Below are 7003 nucleotides of genomic sequence, written 5' to 3' on the forward strand. Positions count from 1 at the left end.
CAAAGCAGCCTTTAGCATCCTGGTACCTCCAATAGATGGGAGCTGTAGACCACCAACATCTGGAGGGCATCAGGTTGGTGCAGGCTGCAAAACTCTAGGGCTGAATGCTGCAACTACATTTGCTGGGCCCAAAGGGTCTCACTCTGGATCCAAACTGAGGCCCACAAGCTGGATTTGGCCTCCAAAGAATAAGAAGGTTTCTGCCCAGTTTGGTTTGTAGGGAAGAGGAAAAAAATGTTGCTAATGCAGGAAGGTTTCTGCAATCCCTTTCAGCTATAGGCACCCAAGGCATCTCACGAAAACCTCAACTGTCTACATAAGAAGAGGGACCCTGCTGGATCAAAGACCAGTGGCTCACCTCGTCCAGCTTGCTTTTCCACAGTGGCCGATCAGATGCCCAGTCTGGGAAGCTTGGATGCAAGGCCTGAGTAGTCCCTTGGGGGTCACTGGAAGGAGGGCTCACATGGGATCATATTCAGAGGCAGAAAAGGCTTTTATGTGCGGGTGTGACTAAGTGTGTGTGTGTGTGTGTGTGTGTGTGTGAGAGAGAGAGAGAGAGAGAGAGAGAGAGAGAGTTGGGGTTTGGTCTTTCCCCTTTGATTTTCAGTTATTGAAAGAGGGTGAGCAGGAAAGCCCTCCTCAAGGCCACCCCAATACATTTTGGCACCTGAGGCAAACCACAAAATGGCGCCCTTCCACCATGGAAGAAGCTGGGAGTGAAGAACTACCTCAGAAACAAGGGGTGGGGGGAAGCGGCAGCAGGTGATGTGTTCCTTAGAGGCCGGATCCTGCCATCCCTGTGGATCCTAAGGTGATTGCCTCACCTTGCCCCATGAGTGGGTCCGACCTGGCTCTCCTTCACACATTTCTGCCTGTTTTGTTACTCTTATTTAGTTATTGAAAGAATTAACATATCACCTTTAAGGTATGGGTGGGTGGCAGCTTTCTTCACAAGAAAGTTTATCAACAGTGAAGCTTACAAATCAGTGTGAGCCCAGGGAGATTTACTCTAAAACCACTCCTATGGAGTCTAGTCCTGGTGCTTCTTGTTTCTTGGATGAATAAAAATTCTTGTTGAGGTGTTGTTTTTTTTAACTAGGGGAGCAGTGAGAGGGAAGACCAGTCAGAAACTGTTCCTTACACTTAGCTAAACATCCCCTTCTGGTTAAACAGTTTATGGAGCAAAGGAAAGAAGGACAGTGTAGAGATTTTATATATATATATAATCTATTTTGTCTGAGGATTTGAAATGAATGACATTGACAGGCGGAAACCTCTTCTAATCCTTGCTTTTTAAAAGTGGCTCAGAGAACATGATTTTGTTGGAGAGCTTCACCACAAAATTTGGAGAAGTGTGTATTTTTGAAGGCCATTTGAGTTTTGGTTGGCATGTTACTTTTAACCCTTCCCAAGACGAATTCTATTTGCCAAGAAACAGACTGGTGATTTTTTATTTTTATTTTAGTAGGTAGCTTTGCATTCCTCAACTACTATTTTGGCATTAAAACCTGCACATGGAATACTTGCTGTGGCCAGCAGAGGGTGCACAGATATTACACATGCAGTGGATTTTGAAGATTACTTTATAAGACAAGCACTTAGGACAACTACAAATGCCACACACCAACTGCAAATTTTCTCTCACATGCCGATTGCAATGGCATGTTCTAAGATGACACTTGCGGCAGCAGATATCTGGAGCATCTGAAAACAAAGAAAATAGAATTTCAGGCTTCAGAAATATTGCTTTTAGGTAAAGGGAGCCCTGACCATTAGGTCCAGTCGTGACCGACTCTGGGGTTGCGGCGCTCATCTCGCTTTACTGGCCGAGGGAGCCGGCGTACAGCTTCCAGGTCATGTGGCCAGCATGACTAAGCCGCTTCTGGCGAACCAGAGCAGAGCACAGAAACGCTGTTTACCTTCCCGCCGGAGCGGTAGCTATTTATCTACTTGCACTTTGACATGCTTTCGACCTGCTAGGTTGGCAGGAGTCCGAGCAACAAGAGCTCACCCCGTCGTGGGGATTTGAACCACCGACCTTCTGATCGGCAAGTCCTAGGCTCTGTGGTTTAACCCATGGTGCCACCCGCATCCCTAGGTAAAGGTAAAGGTAAAGGTACCCCTGCCCGTACGGGCCAGTCTTGACAGACTCTGGGGTTGTGCGCCCATCTCACTCAAGAGGCCAGGGGCCAGTGCTGTCCGGAGACACTTCCGGGTCACGTGGCCAGCGTGACATCGCTGCTCTGGCGAGCCAGCGCAGCACACGGAAACGCCGTTTACCTTCCCGCTGGTAAGCGGTCCCTATTTATCTACTTGCACCCGGAGGTGCTTTCGAACTGCTAGGTTGGCAGGCGCTGGGACCGAGCAGCGGGAGCGCACCCCGCCGCAGGGATTCGAACCGCCGACCTTTTGATCAGCAAGTCCTAGGCGCTGAGGCTTTAACCCACAGCGCCACCTGCGTCCCCTCCCGCGTCCCTACTCCTGTGCAAATTCAACCCATAGATCAGTTATGGGGAATGTCAGGGATGGGGAACCTCAGCTTCAGGGCTGAATGTGGCCCTCCAGACCTCTCTGCCTGGCCCCTGGAACTCTCCCGATGCCACGCCCCTCAGCAGCTCTGCTCCCCAAGAGTTTTTGCCAGACTGGAATGTGTCCTCAAAGTGGATAGAGGCATGTGTCTAGAAAGCTTTGACTGTTGGTTGGCTGGAAGACACCACTGCTTCATCTACTTGTTGTCTTTGGCCCCCTGCCCACCTCTGGCATGATGTCAGTGCAAAGAGGCAACACAGCCCTTGTGGGAGGACAGTGGCTCATTAGCAGAGCAGGCAGAAGCCCTGGGTTCAGTCCCCAGTGGCATCTCCAAGAAGGGTTTGGAGAAATCCCACTGATATCTCACACCAGGTCCTGGGCGCCACTCAGTGTGAAGTCCAGGGTTGCCTTCCCTCTGGTTGGTTTCTGAACCAGCTGTTCAAAAGCACAGTCATTTAGGGTATCTAGAAATCTTGCCTCTTCGTTGTGAGCGGAACACCCGTGTAGCCTTGAGAGTTGCTGCCAGTCCGTGTAGACAATACAACAGTTTCCAGTGCTCCTTTGGGCTGAAAATGCTCCCCATCTTTCCTCTCAACTTTGACCCTGGGCATCGAGGAACTAGTGACCCGATTTAAACTCCAGGATTTGGGTGAAGGTTTCCCCCCTGCCTGCGTGGTTTCCCCGAACTTGATGTCTGTCCCTTCATTGGGTACTTAAATTCTTATTCCACTGACGTTGAAGAGCAGAGTCCAAACGCTGGTCAACGATGCAGACAACTAAGTCATATGTCCCTTGTAATGGGAGCATGCACAAGTAATGAGGATGTAGTTGCAACATTTTGGCACTTAATTGAAATCGGAACATTTTATGTCTGGCTCTCGAGATCAGTGGAACCACTGAGTGCTGCTGCTGACCTGAGGAATTCTTGCTTGAGCTGTGCAGACACCAGAACTCTGGAGATGCTGCACACAAGCCCGCAGAAGCACTCGGACTCTTGCTTTTAAATCACAAAAGTGTTGAATAATAATAAATTATTATTATTATTATTATTTGAAACCCTTGAAAGAAGCTCAGAAGGGGATGCTTATCTCTCATCAAGCATAGCATTAAAGCAGGGGTTGGGAAAAGCTTGTAACCCAAGGGCCACATTCACTTCTACGCAACTTCCCAGGGGCCACACTCCAGTGGGGGCGTGGCCAGAGGCAAAAGAGGGTGGAGCTACTGATACAAATTTCTACACAATGATGTCTACACAACCGCCACACACCTGCCTATCATCCACCTAGACCAGGGTATCCCACACTTGGTTCTCCAGCTGCTGTTGTACTACATCTCCTATTATCCTTAGCTAGCAGGACCAGCGCTCAGGCATCATGGGAATTGTAGTCCAAAAACAAGTTTGGGAAACCCTGATCTAGACAAGTGAGAGGCATGATCAGAGTTCAGTCAGGCAAGAACGTTTGGGATGCATAGCAAGGCCAGCGAGGGGTGTGGCCTACAGAGAGGGTGTGTGGCCTGAGGGATAATTCTGAGGGTCAAATAGAAAGCCCTAGGAGGCCACATTTGGTCCCTGGGCTTAAGGTTTCTCACCTGGGTCAATGGCTCTCCAAGGTTTAAGACAAGAGCCAAATCGGGAGTCCTCATGGATTGGCCACAGGGCCTTCTGCATGCACTATGGCCCTTTCACAGCAGATGGAGCTGTTGGCTCTGCTCGTGTCTTTCTTGCCTTCTGCTAGGGGCCACCTGGCCGAACTTATGGAGGAGGGTCTTATATTTGAAAGGGCATCAGTTCCTCTGTTTTTTTGGGATGCCTGCTCCAAATCTGTTTTAAATAGCAAAAGAACCTTAAGGAAGGATAGCAGAGATGGGGAGCAGGTATTGAGTAGGCAGACTCCAACATCCCACCAATCAAAATCAGGATTTGGTCCTGAGCTCTCGCAGGAACCAGCTGACTCATGAGAGAGACCCAAAAAAGGAGCGTCCTTTGGTCTGCTGCTCTAGTGGGAGTCTGCTAACTCGTGCCAAAATACCAGACCAAGAGATGGATCCAATCAGAAGCCAAGATGGCTTCTGTAATTCCAGGATGTCCCATTCAAATCAGGACGGTTGAGGGGTATGAAGTTACCTGGTCAATATCTTGCTTCCACTATGATGAAATTGGGGAGGGGAGGGGGACCTTTCTCAGCTCACTTCCAGGCGCCACATGCCCTTGGGGGAAGGAAGGTACAAGGAGAAGCAACAAATGTCAGTGTACTCACACGTCTCTCTCTACCTTCCATCCAGCAGTGGGCGGAGTCAAAGTGGGTGGAGCAACGGGGCTGGCTTCTACATGCACGGACCCCTTGTACATTTCTCCATCCTCCAATCGGGTAAGCAAGAGGCAGTGTCTGAGTTCAAGGACACACCCCAGCCTTACAAAAAAGCAAGAAGAAGCAGGGCTTTTGAGAGGCCTAGTCTGAGGATGGAGACATGTCCTGGAAAGAACACAGAGGCATATAGAGAAGCCATAGAGCACAGCCTCCAACATTTCTCCAATGGGAAAAGGGACATCCTATTCCGCAATAATAATAATAATGTTATTTTTTTATATCCCGCCCATCTGACTGGGTTGCCCCAGCCACTCTGGGCAGCTTCCAACATATGTAAAGCATTACAGTCATACCTTGGGTTGAATATGCTTCAGGTTAAGCCTTTTCGGGTTGCACTCTGTGGCGACCCAGAAGTAATGGAATGCGTTACTTCTGGGTTTCGCCGCTCGCGCATGCACAGAATCTTAAAATGACGTCATGCACATGTGCAGAAGCGGCGAATCACGACCGGCGCACGCGCAGAAGCGGGTTGTGTTCACTTCAGGATGCGAATGGGGCTCCGGAACGGATCCCATTCGCATCCAGAGGTACCACTGTAAATGTTTAAAAATATGTGGCGGCAAATATGTTCCAGCAGCCTTAAGGGTTTTCAACGCAAAACCCGTTTCCCAACTCCTGTATGCAGCAAATGTCTGGCATAATGGGGACCTGCCAAAGCTAGATGCTTTTCAGGCAAAATTTCTACGATCTCTGCTGCAGGTACCCAACTGCGTCCCCAACTCCGTACTTCTATTAGAAGCTGGTGAATGCCCAATTTCAACTAAAGCGTGGTGGGCTGCCCTAAAACACTGGCTCAGGATTTCAATGTTTAATCTAGAGAAGGGTTTGTACCAACACCTGACCAATGAGGAATTTGTCAGCAAATGGCAGAAAACCATGGCTAAAAAAGCCACCTCTATTGGTCTGTCTCCCCCCCCCAACTGTATTACCTGGGTTATGAAGGCGCCCAAAAGATGTTAAAGCAAAGATTATGGGATAATGCACACAGTGACTTTCGATCTCGATCGCACGCAGTCTATAGTCCGCTGGCAGTAGGAGTACAATATGGGTATGTCTTTAAGTTAACATCTTACATTAAAAACCTGACAGTACCAAACTATCGAAGGCTTTTCACCAAAGCCAGACTAAATGTCTTTCCTTCTGCAGTGTTGGATATCAAGAGGTCTGGGGAGGGGGGCTGCACCCTCCCCCTGGCCTGAGGTTCCTCACCCTTCATTTAAATCCATGCATATCTATGAGCATATGGGGAAGTTATGCACACCCAGGTCCTCTCTTGCTCTTTCTTTTCTGCTGACTCACTTCTCCTCCAGAAACTTGCATGCACCCAGACCCCCTCTATGCACCATCATACTACATAAGCAATGGTTCGGCACTTACAACTTTGAAGTTTTGTGCCACACAACCACCAGATCCACAGCACTGCGGAGCATCGACTGTTCCGCTAAAGAACACCCTGGTTAGGCAAATCTTCAATCTACACTGTTTGGGTGACCAGTGACCAGCAAGCTTTTTGTGGGGTGGGGCAGAGAATGAGGGGTGGTCGCGGCACATGATTGACACATTCCCAACCCTAAATGAGGACAGTTACAAATCTCTGCCGGCTGTTGCTGCACTTTCTTCCACATCTCTCTGGCTCTCCACTCGCTTTCTAAAACTTTTAGTTAATCCCTTAAAACAAGAGTAAAACTTTAACGGAGTGAGCTGCTTACTGTTTTACATAAATAATCCACTCAAAGACCTGGTAAAGGGGAGAGCCAGTAAGATTCCCTGGCAAAAGTGAGGAGAGAACATTATTTGACCTGTGGCTGCTTCTGAAGTTTTCCTCCTTCACCAAAGAGTGGATTCCTCTTGCAGGATTGAAGAATAAACACCAAAAGAAGCCTGAGTAGTACATGGTGAGTGTGAGAGAGAAGACGCACAGACTTCTAGCAAGTGTGTGGCTCCATTCCCAGACTGGCAGAAGACCCACAGCTTCCCGGAGAGATAATTTGAGCCATTTTTGATCCAAAACGATCCCGCTGTCCTGTTGAAAGCTGTTTGTTAGGTAAATTAAGACACTCCCTTTAGCGAGACGATTTTGTTTGTCTCCTCCACAAGCGAGAGAG

Source organism: Podarcis gaigeae (assembly GCF_964106915.1).
Source record: "Podarcis gaigeae genome assembly, chromosome: 16".
NCBI classification, from domain to species: Eukaryota; Metazoa; Chordata; class Lepidosauria; order Squamata; family Lacertidae; genus Podarcis; species Podarcis gaigeae.